The following is a 16465-nucleotide window of genomic DNA, read 5'->3' as shown; positions in this document are numbered from 1 at the left end:
AACAACAACAGGAACAACAAGAACAACAAGGACAACAAGAACAACAAGAACAACAAGAACAAGAACAACAACATCAACCAGAACAACAACAACATGAACAACAAGAACAACAACAGCAACAACAACAACAAGGACAACAAGAACAACAAGAGCAAAAAGAACAACAAGAACAACGAGAAAAACGAGAACAACGAGAACAACGAGAACAACAACAAGAACAACAACAACAACAACAACAACAACAACAACTAGAACAACAAGAACAACAAGAACACCAAGAACACCAAGAACAAAAAGAACAACAAGAACAACAAGAACAACAAGAACATCAAGAACAACAACAACATGAACAACAACAACATCAACAACCTGAACAACAACAACAACAACAAGAAGAACAAAAAGGACAACAACAACATGAACAACAAGAACATCAACAACCAGAACAACAAGAACAACAAGAGCAACAAGAGCAACAAGAGCAACAAGAGCAACAAGGGCAACAAGAGCAACAAGAGCAACAAGAGCAACAAGAGCAACAAGAACAACAAGAACAACAAGATCAACAAGAACAACAAGAACAACAAGGACAACAAGAAGAACGAGAACAACAAGAACAACAAGATCAACAAAAACAACAAGAACAACAAGAACAACAAGAACAACAAGAACAACAAGAACAACAAGAACAACAAGAACAACAAGAACAACAAGAACTACAACAATAACAAGGACAGCAACAACAACTACAACAAGAACAGCAAGAACAACAACAACAACAACAAGAACAACAACAAGAACAACAAGAACAACAAGATCAACAAAAACAACATCTACAACAAGAACAGCAAGAACAACAACAACAACAACAAGAACAACAAGAACAGAAAGAACAACAAGGACAACAAGAACAAGAACAGCAAGAGCAACAACAACAAGAACCGCATGAACAACAACAACAAGAACAACAAGAACAACAACAAGAACAACAAGAGCAACAAGAACAACAAGAACAACAAGAACAACAAGAACTACAACAATAACAAGGACAGCAACAACAACTACAACAAGAACAGCAAGAACAACAACAACAACAACAAGAACAACAAGAACAACAAGATCAACAAAAACAACATCTACAACAAGAACAGCAAGAACAACAACAACAACAACAAGAACAACAAGAACAGAAAGAACAACAAGGACAACAAGAACAAGAACAGCAAGAGCAACAACAACAAGAACCGCATGAACAACAACAACAAGAACAACAAGAACAACAACAACAAGAACAACAAGAACAACAACAAGAACAACAAGAGCAACAAGAACAACAAGAGCAACAAGAACAACAAGAACAACAAGATCAACAAGAACAACAAGCACAACAAGAACAACAAGGACAACAACAACAAGAACAACAAGGACAACAACAAAAAGGACAACTAGAACAACAACAAGAAGAACAACATGAACAGCAAGAACAACAAGAACAACAAGAACAACAAGGACAACAAGAACAACAAGAACAACAAGAACAACAAGAACAACTAGAACAACAAGTACAACAAGAACAACAAGAACAACAAGAACAACAAGAACAACAAGAACAACAAGGACAACAAGAACAACAAGAACAACAAGAACAACAAGAACAACAAGAACAACAAGAACAACAAGAACAACAAGAACTACAACAATAACAAGGACAGCAACAACAACTACAACAAGAACAGCAAGAACAACAACAACAACAACAAGAACAACAAGGACAACAAGAACAACAAGAACAACAAGAACAACAAGAACAACAAGATCAACAAAAACAACAAGAACAACAAGAACAACAAGAACAACAAGAACAACAAGAACTACAACAATAACAAGGACAGCAACAACAACTACAACAAGAACAGCAAGAACAACAACAACAACAACAAGAACAACAACAACAACAACAACAACAACAACAAGAACAACAACAAGAACAACAAGAACAACAAGATCAACAAAAACAACATCTACAACAAGAACAGCAAGAACAACAACAACAACAAGAACAACAAGAACAACAACAAGAACAACAAGAACAACAAGATCAACAAAAACAACATCTACAACAAGAACAGCAAGAACAACAACAACAACAACAAGAACAACAAGAACAGAAAGAACAACAAGGACAACAAGAACAAGAACAGCAAGAGCAACAACAACAAGAACCGCATGAACAACAACAACAACAACAACAAGAACAACAACAAGAACAACAAGAGCAACAAGAACAACAAGAGCAACAAGAACAACAAGAACAACAAGATCAACAAAAACAACAAGAACAACAAGAACAACAAGAACAACAAGAACAACAAGAACTACAACAATAACAAGGACAGCAACAACAACTACAACAAGAACAGCAAGAACAACAACAACAACAACAAGAACAACAACAACAACAAGAACAACAACAAGAACAACAACAAGAACAACAAGAACAACAAGATCAACAAAAACAACATCTACAACAAGAACAGCAAGAACAACAAACAACAACAACAACAACAAGAACAGAAAGAACAACAAGGACAACAAGAACAAGAACAGCAAGAGCAACAACAACAAGAACCGCATGAACAACAACAACAAGAACAACAAGAACAACAACAAGAACAACAAGAGCAACAAGAACAACAAGAGCAACAAGAACAACAAGAACAACAAGATCAACAAGAACAACAAGCACAACAACAACAACAAGGACAACAACAACAAGAACAACAAGGACAACTAGAACAACAACAAGAAGAACAACAAGAACAACATGAACAGCAAAAACAACAAGAACAACAAGAACAACAAGAACAACAATAACAACAAGAACAACAAGAACAACAAGAACAACAAGAACAACAAGAACAACAAGAACAACAAGAACAACAAGAACAACAAGAACAACAAGAACAACAAGAACAACAAGAACAACAAGACCAACGAGAACAACGAGAACAACGAGCACAACGAGAACAACGAGAACAACGAGAACAACGAGAACAACGAGAACAACGAGAATAACGAGAACAACAAGAACAACCAGAACAGCAAGAAGAACAACCAGAACAACAAGAACAACGAGAAGAACAAGAAGAACAACAACAAGAACAACAACAACAACAACTAGAACAAGAAGAACAACAAGAACACCAAGAACACCAAGAACAACAAGAACAACAAGAACAACAAGTACAACAAGAACAACAAGAACAACAAGAACAACAAGAGCAACAAGAACAAGAACAGCAAGAACAACAAGAACCACAAGAAAAACAAGAACAACGAGAACAACGAGATCAACGAGAACAACGAGGACAAAGAGAACAACGAGAACAACGAGAACAACAAGAACAACAAGAACAACAAGTACAACAAGAACAACAAGAACAACAAGAACAACAAGAGCAACAAGAACAAGAACAGCAAGAACAACAAGAACCACAAGAAAAACAAGAACAACGAGAACAACAAGAGCGAAAAGAACAACAAGAACAACAAGAAAAACGAGAACAACGAGAACAACGAGAACAACAACAAGAACAACAACAACAACAACAACAACAACAACAACAACAACTAGGACAACAAGAACAACAAGAACACCCAGAACAAAAAGAACAACAAGAACAACAAGAACAACAAGAACATCAAGAACGACAACAACATGAACAACAACAACATCAACAACCAGAACAACAACAACAACAACAACAAGAACAAAAAGGACAACAACAACAAGAACATCAACAACCAGAACAACAAGAACAACAAGAGCAACAAGAGCAACAAGAGCAACAAGAGCAACAAGAGCAACAAGAGCAACAAGGGCAACAAGAGCAACAAGAGCAACAAGAGCAACAAGAGCAACAAGAACAACAAGAACAACAAGATCAACAAGAACAACAAGAGCAACAAGAACAACGAGAACAACGAGAACAACGAGAACAACGAGAACAACGAGAACAACGAGAACAACAAGAACAACCAGAACAGCAAGAAGAACAACAAGAACAACAAGAACAACAAGAACAACAAGATCAACAAAAACAACATGAACAACAAGAACAACAAGAACAACAAGAACAACAAGAACTACAACAATAACAAGGACAGCAACAACAACTACAACAAGGACAGCAAGAACAACAACAACAACAAGAACAACATGAACAACAAGAACAACAAGAACAACAAGAACAACAAGAACAACAAGAACAACAAGAACAACGAGAACAACGAGAACAACAAGAACAACAAGATCAACAAGAACAACAAGAACAACAAGAACTACAACAACAACAAGGACAACAACAACAACTACAACAAGAACAGCAAGAACAACAACAACAAGAACAACAAGAACAACAAGAACAAGAACAACAAGAACAACAAGAACAACAAGAACAACAAGAACAACAAGAACAACAAGAACAACAAGAACAACAAGAACAACAAGAACAACAAGAACAACAAGAACAACAAGAACAACAAGAACAACAAGAACAACAAGAACAACAAGAACAACAAGAACAACAAGAACAACAAGAACAACAAGAACAACAAGAACAACAAGAACAACAAGAACAACAAGAACAACAAGAACAACAAGAACAACAAGAACAACAAGAACAAAAAGAACAACAAGAACAACAAGAACAACAAGAACAACAAGAACAACAAGAACAACAAGAACAACAAGAACAACAAGAACAACGAGAACAACGAGAACAACGAGCACAACGAGAACAACGAGAACAACGAGAACAACGAGAATAACGAGAACAACAAGAACAACCAGAACAGCAAGAAGAACAACCAGAACAACAAGAACAACGAGAAGAACAAGAAGAACAACAACAAGAACAACAACAACAACAACTAGAACAAGAAGAACAACAAGAACACCAAGAACACCAAGAACAACAAGAACAACAAGAACAACAAGTACAACAAGAACAACAAGAACAACAAGAACAACAAGAGCAACAACAACATGAACAACAACAACATCAACAACCAGAACAACAACAACAACAACAACAAGAACAAAAAGGACAACAACAACATGAACAACAAGAACAACAAGAACAACAAGAACAACAAGAACAACAAGAACAACAAGAACAACAAGATCAACAAGAACAACAAGAACAACAAGAACAACAAGAACAACAAGGACAACAAGAACAACAAGAAGAACAAGAACAACAAGAACAACAAGATCAACAAAAACAACAAGAACAACAAGAACAACAAGAACAACAAGAACAACAAGAACAACAAGAACTAAAACAATAACAAGAACAACAAGAACAACAAGAACAACAAGAACAACAAGAACAACAAGAACAACTAGAACAACAAGTACAACAAGAACAACAAGAACAACAAGAACAACAAGAACAACAAGAACAACAAGAACAACAAGAACAACAAGAACAACAAGAACAACAAGAACAACAAGAACAACAAGAACAACAAGAACAACAAGAACAACAAGAACAACAAGAACAACAAGAACAACAAGAACAACAAGAACAACAAGAACAACAAGAACAACAAGGACAACAACAACAACAAGAAGAACAACAAGAACAACATGAACAGAAAGAACAGCAAGAACAACAAGAACAACAAGAGCAACAAGAGCAACAAGAACAAGAACAGGAAGAACAACAACAACAACAAGAACAACAAAAACAAGAACAACAACAAGAACAACAACAACAACAAGAACAACAAGAACAACAGGAACAACAAGAACAACAAGAACAACAAGAGCAACAAGAACAAGAACAGCAAGAACAACAACAACAACAACAACAACAACAAGAACAACATGAACAACAAGAACAACATGAACAACAAGAACAACAAGAACAACAAGAACAACAAGAACAACAAGAACAACAAGAACAACAAGAACAACAAGAACAACGAGAACAACGAGAACAACAAGAATAACAAGAACAACAAGGACAACCAGAACAGCAAGAAGAACAACAAGAACAACAAGAACAACAAGAACAACCAGATCAACAAAAACAACAAGAACAACAAGAACAACAAGAACAACAAGAACAACAAGAACAACGAGAACAACGAGAACAACGAGAACAACGAGAACAACGAGAACAACGAGAACAACAACAAGAACATCAACAACAACAACAACAACAACAACAAGAACAACAAGAACAGAAAGAACAACAAGGACAACAAGAACAAGAACAGCAAGAGCAACAACAACAAGAACCACATGAACAACAACAACAAGAACAACATGAACAACAACAACAACAGGAACAACAAGAACAACAAGGACAACAAGAACAACAAGAACAACAAGAACAAGAACAACAACATCAACCAGAACAACAACAACATGAACAACAAGAACAACAACAGCAACAACAACAACAAGGACAACAAGAACAACAAGAGCAAAAAGAACAACAAGAACAACGAGAAAAACGAGAACAACGAGAACAACGAGAACAACAACAAGAACAACAACAACAACAACAACAACAACAACAACTAGAACAACAAGAACAACAAGAACACCAAGAACAAAAAGAACAACAAGAACAACAACAACAACTAGAACAACAAGAACAACAAGAACACCAAGAACAAAAAGAACAACAAGAACAACAAGAACAACAAGAACATCAAGAACAACAACAACATGAACAACAACAACATCAACAACCAGAACAACAACAACAACAACAAGAAGAACAAAAAGGACAACAACAACATGAACAACAAAAACATCAACAACCAGAACAACAAGAACAACAAGATCAACAAGAGCAACAAGAACAACAAGATCAACAAGAACAACAAGAACAACAAGGACAACAAGAACAACAAGAAGAACGAGAACAACAAGAACAACAAGATCAACAAAAACAACAAGAACAACAAGAACAACAAGAACAACAAGAACAACAAGAACAACAAGAACAACAAGAACAACAAGAACTACAACAATAACAAGGACAGCAACAACAACTACAACAAGAACAGCAGGAACAACAACAACAACAACAAGAACAACAACAAGAACAACAAGAACAACAAGATCAACAAAAACAACATCTACAACAAGAACAGCAAGAACAACAAGAACAACAACAAGAACAACAAGAACAGAAAGAACAACAAGGACAACAAGAACAAGAACAGCAAGAGCAACAACAACAAGAACCGCATGAACAACAACAACAAGAACAACAAGAACAACAACAAGAACAACAAGAGCAACAAGAACAACAAGAACAACAAGAACAACAAGAACTACAACAATAACAAGGACAGCAACAACAACTACAACAAGAACAGCAAGAACAACAACAACAACAACAAGAACAACAAGAACAACAAGATCAACAAAAACAACATCTACAACAAGAACAGCAAGAACAACAACAACAACAACAAGAACAACAAGAACAGAAAGAACAACAAGAACAACAAGAACAACAAGAACAACAAGAACAACAAGAACAACTAGAACAACAAGTACAACAAGAACAACAAGAACAACAAGAACAACAAGAACAACAAGAACAACAAGAACAACAAGAACAACAAGAACAACAAGAACAACAAGAACAACAAGAACAACAAGAACAACAAGAACAACAAGAACAACAAGAACAACAAGAACAACAAGAACAACAAGAACAACAAGGACAACAACAACAACAAGAAGAACAACAAGAACAACATGAACAGAAAGAACAGCAAGAACAACAAGAACAACAAGAGCAACAAGAACAACAAGAACAAGAACAGGAAGAACAACAACAACAACAAGAACAACAAAAACAAGAACAACAACAAGAACAACACGAACAACAACAAGAACAACAACAACAACAAGAACAACAAGAACAACAAGAGCAACAAGAACAAGAACAGCAAGAACAACAACAACAACAACAACAACAACAACAAGAACAACATGAACAACAAGAACAACATGAACAACAAGAACAACAAGAACAACAAGAACAACAAGAACAACAAGAACAACAAGAACAACGAGAACAACGAGAACAACAAGAATAACAAGAACAACAAGGACAACCAGAACAGCAAGAAGAACAACAAGAACAACAAGAACAACAAGAACAACAAGAACAACCAGATCAACAAAAACAACAAGAACAACAAGAACAACAAGAACAACAAGAACAACAAGAACAACGAGAACAACGAGAACAACGAGAACAACGAGAACAACGAGAACAACAAGAACAACCAGAACAGCAAGAAGAACAACCAGAACAACAAGAACGACGAGAAGAACAAGAAGAACAACAACAAGAACAACAACAACAACAACTAGAACAAGAAGAACAACAAGAACACCAAGAACACCAAGAACAACAAGAACAACAAGAACAACAAGTACAACAAGAACAACAAGAACAACAAGAACAACAAGAGCAACAACAACATGAACAACAACAACATCAACAACCAGAACAACAACAACAACAACAACAAGAACAAAAAGGACAACAACAACATGAACAACAAGAACAACAAGAACAACAAGAACAACAAGAACAACAAGAACAACAAGAACAACAAGATCAACAAGAACAACAAGAACAACAAGAACAACAAGAACAACAAGGACAACAAGAACAACAAGAAGAACAAGAACAACAAGAACAACAAGATCAACAAAAACAACAAGAACAACAAGAACAACAAGAACAACAAGAACAACAAGAACAACAAGAACTAAAACAATAACAAGAACAACAAGAACAACAAGAACAACAAGAACAACAAGAACAACAAGAACAACTAGAACAACAAGTACAACAAGAACAACAAGAACAACAAGAACAACAAGAACAACAAGAACAACAAGAACAACAAGAACAACAAGAACAACAAGAACAACAAGAACAACAAGAACAACAAGAACAACAAGAACAACAAGAACAACAAGAACAACAAGAACAACAAGAACAACAAGAACAACAAGAACAACAAGAACAACAAGAACAACAAGGACAACAACAACAACAAGAAGAACAACAAGAACAACATGAACAGAAAGAACAGCAAGAACAACAAGAACAACAAGAGCAACAAGAGCAACAAGAACAAGAACAGGAAGAACAACAACAACAACAAGAACAACAAAAACAAGAACAACAACAAGAACAACAACAACAACAAGAACAACAAGAACAACAGGAACAACAAGAACAACAAGAACAACAAGAGCAACAAGAACAAGAACAGCAAGAACAACAACAACAACAACAACAACAACAACAACAAGAACAACATGAACAACAAGAACAACATGAACAACAAGAACAACAAGAACAACAAGAACAACAAGAACAACAAGAACAACAAGAACAACAAGAACAACAAGAACAACGAGAACAACGAGAACAACAAGAATAACAAGAACAACAAGGACAACCAGAACAGCAAGAAGAACAACAAGAACAACAAGAACAACAAGAACAACAAGAACAACAAGAACAACAAGAACAACAAGAACAACAAGAACAACAAGAACAACAAGGACAACAAGAACAAGAACAGCAAGAGCAACAACAACAAGAACCACATGAACAACAACAACAAGAACAACATGAACAACAACAACAACAGGAACAACAAGAACAACAAGAACAACAAGAACAACAAGAACAACAAGAACAACAAGAACAAGAACAACAACATCAACCAGAACAACAACAACATGAACAACAAGAACAACAACAGCAACAACAACAACAAGGACAACAAGAACAACAAGAGCAAAAAGAACAACAAGAACAACGAGAAAAACGAGAACAACGAGAACAACGAGAACAACAACAAGAACAACAACAACAACAACAACAACAACAACAACAACAACAACAACTAGAACAACAAGAACAACAAGAACACCAAGAACAAAAAGAACAACAAGAACAACAAGAACAACAAGAACATCAAGAACAACAACAACATGAACAACAACAACATCAACAACCAGAACAACAACAACAACAACAACAAGAACAAAAAGGTCAACAACAACATGAACAACAAGAACATCAACAACCAGAACAACAAGAACAACAAGAGCAACAAGAGCAACAAGAGCAACAAGAGCAACAAGGGCAACAAGAGCAACAAGAGCAACAAGAGCAACAAGAGCAACAAGAACAACAAGAACAACAAGATCAACAAGAACAACAAGAGCAACAAGAACAACGAGAACAACGAGAACAACGAGAACAACGAGAACAACGAGAACAACAAGAACAACCAGAACAGCAAGAAGAACAACAAGAACAACAAGAACAACAAGATCAACAAAAACAACATGAACAACAAGAACAACAAGAACAACAAGAACTACAACAATAACAAGGACAGCAACAACAACTACAACAAGAACAGCAAGAACAACAACAACAACAAGAACAACAAGAACAACAAGATCAACAAAAACAACATCTACAACAAGAACAGCAAGAACAACAACAACAACAAGAACAAAAAGAACAGAAAGAACAACAAGGACAACAAGAACAAGAACAGCAAGAGCAACAACAACAAGAACCGCATGAACAACAACAACAAGAACAACAAGAACAACAACAAGAACAACGAGAGCAACAAGAACAACAAGAACAACAAGAACAACAAGAACAACAAGAACAACAAGAACAACAAGAACAACAAGAACAACAAGAACAACAAGAACAACAAGAACAACAAGAACAACAAGAACAACAAGAACAACAAGAAGAACAAGAACAACAAGAACAACAAGAACAACAAGAACAACAAGAACAACAAGAACAACAAGAACAACAAGAACAACAAGAACAACAAGAACAACAAGAACAACAAGAACAACAAGAACAACAAGAACAACAAGAACAACAAGGACAACAAGAACAAGAACAGCAAGAGCAACAACAACAAGAACCACATGAACAACAACAACAAGAACAACATGAACAACAACAACAACAGGAACAACAAGAACAACAAGAACAACAAGAACAACAACAACAACAAGAACAAGAACAACAACATCAACCAGAACAACAACAACATGAACAACAAGAACAACAACAGCAACAACAACAACAAGGACAACAAGAACAACAAGAGCAAAAAGAACAACAAGAACAACGAGAAAAACGAGAACAACTAGAACAACGAGAACAACAACAAGAACAACAACAACAACAACAACAACAACAACAACAACTAGAACAACAAGAACAACAAGAACACCAAGAACAAAAAGAACAACAAGAACAACAAGAACAACAAGAACATCAAGAACAACAACAACATGAACAACAACAACAACAACAACCAGAACAACAACAACAACAACAACAAGAACAAAAAGGACAACAACAACATGAACAACAAGAACATCAACAACCAGAACAACAAGAACAACAAGAGCAACAAGAGCAACAAGAGCAACAAGAGCAACAAGGGCAACAAGAGCAACAAGAGCAACAAGAGCAACAAGAGCAACAAGAACAACAAGAACAACAAGATCAACAAGAACAACAAGAGCAACAAGAACAACGAGAACAACGAGAACAACGAGAACAACGAGAACAACGAGAACAACGAGAACAACAAGAACAACCAGAACAGCAAGAAGAACAACAAGAACAACAAGAACAACAAGATCAACAAAAACAACATGAACAACAAGAACAACAAGAACAACAAGAACTACAACAATAACAAGGACAGCAACAACAACTACAACAAGAACAGCAAGAACAACAACAACAACAAGAACAACAAGAACAACAAGATCAACAAAAACAACATCTACAACAAGAACAGCAAGAACAACAACAACAACAAGAACAAAAAGAACAGAAAGAACAACAAGGACAACAAGAACAAGAACAGCAAGAGCAACAACAACAAGAACCGCATGAACAACAACAACAAGAACAACAAGAACAACAACAAGAACAACGAGAGCAACAAGAACAACAAGAGCAACAAGAACAACAAGAACAACAAGATCAACAAGAACAACAAGCACAACAAGAACAACAAGGACAACAACAACAAGAACAACAAGGACAACAACAACAAGGACAACTAGAACAACAACAAGAAGAACAACAAGAACAACATGAACAGCAAAAACAACAAGAACAACAAGAACAACAAGAACAACAAGAACAACAAGAACAACAAGAACAACAAGAACAACAAGAACAACAAGAACAACAAGAACAACAAGAACAACAAGAACAACAAGAACAACAAGGACAACAAGAACAACAAGAAGAACGAGAACAACAAGAACAACAAGATCAACAAAAACAACAAGAACAACAAGAACAACAAGAACAACAAGAACAACAAGAACAACAAGAACAACAAGAACAACAAGAACTACAACAATAACAAGGACAGCAACAACAACTACAACAAGAACAGCAAGAACAACAACAACAACAACAAGAACAACAACAAGAACAACAAGAACAACAAGATCAACAAAAACAACATCTACAACAAGAACAGCAAGAACAACAACAACAACAACAAGAACAACAAGAACAGAAAGAACAACAAGGACAACAAGAACAAGAACAGCAAGAGCAACAACAACAAGAACCGCATGAACAACAACAACAAGAACAACAAGAACAACAACAAGAACAACAAGAGCAACAAGAACAACAAGAGCAACAAGAACAACAAGAACAACAAGATCAACAAAAACAACAAGAACAACAAGAACAACAAGAACAACAAGAACAACAAGAACTACAACAATAACAAGGACAGCAACAACAACTACAACAAGAACAGCAAGAACAACAACAACAACAACAAGAACAACAACAACAACAAGAACAACAACAAGAACAACAACAAGAACAACAAGAACAACAAGATCAACAAAAACAACATCTACAACAAGAACAGCAAGAACAACAACAACAACAAGAACAACAAGAACAGAAAGAACAACAAGGACAACAAGAACAAGAACAGCAAGAGCAACAACAACAAGAACCGCATGAACAACAACAACAAGAACAACAAGAACAACAACAAGAACAACAAGAGCAACAAGAACAACAAGAGCAACAAGAACAACAAGATCAACAAGAACAACAAGCACAACAACAACAACAAGGACAACAACAACAAGAACAACAAGGACAACTAGAACAACAACAAGAAGAACAACAAGAACAACATGAACAGCAAAAACAACAAGAACAACAAGAACAACAAGAACAACAAGATCAACAAAAACAACATCTACAACAAGAACAGCAAGAACAACAACAACAACAAGAACAACAAGAACAGAAAGAACAACAAGGACAACAAGAACAAGAACAGCAAGAGCAACAACAACAAGAACCGCATGAACAACAACAACAAGAACAACAAGAACAACAACAAGAACAACAAGAGCAACAAGAACAACAAGAGCAACAAGAACAACAAGAACAACAAGATCAACAAGAACAACAAGCACAACAACAACAACAAGGACAACAACAACAAGAACAACAACAAGAAGAACAACAAGAACAACATGAACAGCAAAAACAACAAGAACAACAAGAACAACAAGAACAACAAGAACAACAAGAACAACAAGAGCAACAAGAACAACAAGAACAACAAGAACAACAAGAACAACAAGAACAACAAGAACAACAAGAACAACAAGAACAACTAGAACAACAAGTACAACAAGAACAACAAGAACAACAAGAACAACAAGAACAACAAGAACAACAAGAACAACAAGAACAACAAGAACAACAAGAACAACAAGAACAACAAGAACAACACGAACAACAAGAACAACAAGAACAGCAAGAACAACAAGGACAACAACAACAACAAGAAGAACAACAAGAACAACATGAACAGAAAGAACAGCAAGAACAACAAGAACAACAAGAGCAACAAGAACAACAAGAACAACAACAACAACAAGAACAACAAGAACAACAGGAACAACAAGAACAATAAGAACAACAAGAGCAACAAGAACAAGAACAGCAAGAACAACAACAACAACAAGAACAACATGAACAACAAGAACAACAAGAACAACAAGAACAACAAGAACAACAAGAACAACAAGAACAAGAACAGCAAGAGCAACAACAACAAGAACCGCATGAACAACAACAACAAGAACAACAAGAACAACAACAAGAACAACAAGAGCAACAAGAACAACAAGAGCAACAAGAACAACAAGAACAACAAGATCAACAAAAACAACAAGAACAACAAGAACAACAAGAACAACAAGAACAACAAGAACTACAACAATAACAAGGACAGCAACAACAACTACAACAAGAACAGCAAGAACAACAACAACAACAACAAGAACAACAACAACAACAAGAACAACAACAAGAACAACAACAAGAACAACAAGAACAACAAGATCAACAAAAACAACATCTACAACAAGAACAGCAAGAACAACAACAACAACAAGAACAACAAGAACAGAAAGAACAACAAGGACAACAAGAACAAGAACAGCAAGAGCAACAACAACAAGAACCGCATGAACAACAACAACAACAACAAGAACAACAACAACAACAAGAACAACAACAAGAACAACAACAAGAACAACAAGAACAACAAGATCAACAAAAACAACATCTACAACAAGAACAACAAGATCAACAAGAACAACAAGCACAACAACAACAACAAGGACAACAACAACAAGAACAACAAGGACAACTAGAACAACAACAAGAAGAACAACAAGAACAACATGAACAGCAAAAACAACAAGAACAACAAGAACAACAAGAACAACAAGATCAACAAAAACAACATCTACAACAAGAACAGCAAGAACAACAACAACAACAAGAACAACAAGAACAGAAAGAACAACAAGGACAACAAGAACAAGAACAGCAAGAGCAACAACAACAAGAACCGCATGAACAACAACAACAAGAACAACAAGAACAACAACAAGAACAACAAGAGCAACAAGAACAACAACAACAACAAGGACAACAACAACAAGAACAACAAGGACAACTAGAACAACAACAACAACAAGGACAACAACAACAAGAACAACAAGGACAACTAGAACAACAACAAGAAGAACAACAAGAACAACATGAACAGCAAAAACAACAAGAACAACAAGAACAACAAGAACAACAAGAACAACAAGAACAACAAGAGCAACAAGAACAACAAGAACAACAAGAACAACAAGAACAACAAGAACAACAAGAACAACAAGAACAACAAGAACAACAAGAACAACTAGAACAACAAGTACAACAAGAACAACAAGAACAACAAGAACAACAAGAACAACAAGAACAACAAGAACAACAAGAACAACAAGAACAACAAGAACAACAAGAACAACAAGAACAACAAGGACAACAACAACAACAAGAAGAACAACAAGAACAACATGAACAGAAAGAACAGCAAGAACAACAAGAACAACAAGAGCAACAAGAACAACAAGAACAACAACAACAACAAGAACAACAAGAACAACAGGAACAACAAGAACAATAAGAACAACAAGAGCAACAAGAACAAGAACAGCAAGAACAACAACAACAACAAGAACAACATGAACAACAAGAACAACAAGAACAACAAGAACAACAAGAACAACAAGAACAACAAGAACAACAAGAACAACAAGAACAACGAGAACAACGAGAACAACAAGAACAACAAGATCAACAAGAACAACAAGAACAACAAGAACTACAACAACAACAAGGACAACAACAACAACTACAACAAGAACAGCAAGAACAACAACAACAACAAGAACAACAAGAACAACAAGAACAACAACAACAAGTACAACAAGAACAACAAGAACAACAAGAACAACAAGAACAACAAGAACAACAAGAACAACAAGAACAACAAGAACAACAAGAACAACAAGTACAACAAGAACAACAAGAGCAACAAGAACAACAAGAACAACAAGAGCAACAAGAACAACAAGAACAACAAGATCAACAAGAACAACAAGCACAACAACAACAACAAGGACAACAACAACAAGAACAACAAGGACAACTAGAACAACAACAAGAAGAACAACAAGAACAACATGAACAGCAAAAACAACAAGAACAACAAGAACAACAAGAACAACAAGAACAACAAGAGCAACAAGAACAACAAGAACAACAAGAACAACAAGAACAACAAGAACAACAAGAACAACAAGAACAACAAGAACAACAAGAACAACTAGAACAACAAGTACAACAAGAACAACAAGAACAACAAGAACAACAAGAACAACAAGAACAACAAGAACAACAAGAACAACAAGAACAACAAGAACAAC

The sequence above is a fragment of the Megalopta genalis genome, chromosome 8 (genome assembly GCF_051020955.1).
Source record: "Megalopta genalis isolate 19385.01 chromosome 8, iyMegGena1_principal, whole genome shotgun sequence".
NCBI classification, from domain to species: Eukaryota; Metazoa; Arthropoda; class Insecta; order Hymenoptera; family Halictidae; genus Megalopta; species Megalopta genalis.
This window is presented reverse-complemented; position numbering follows the sequence as displayed.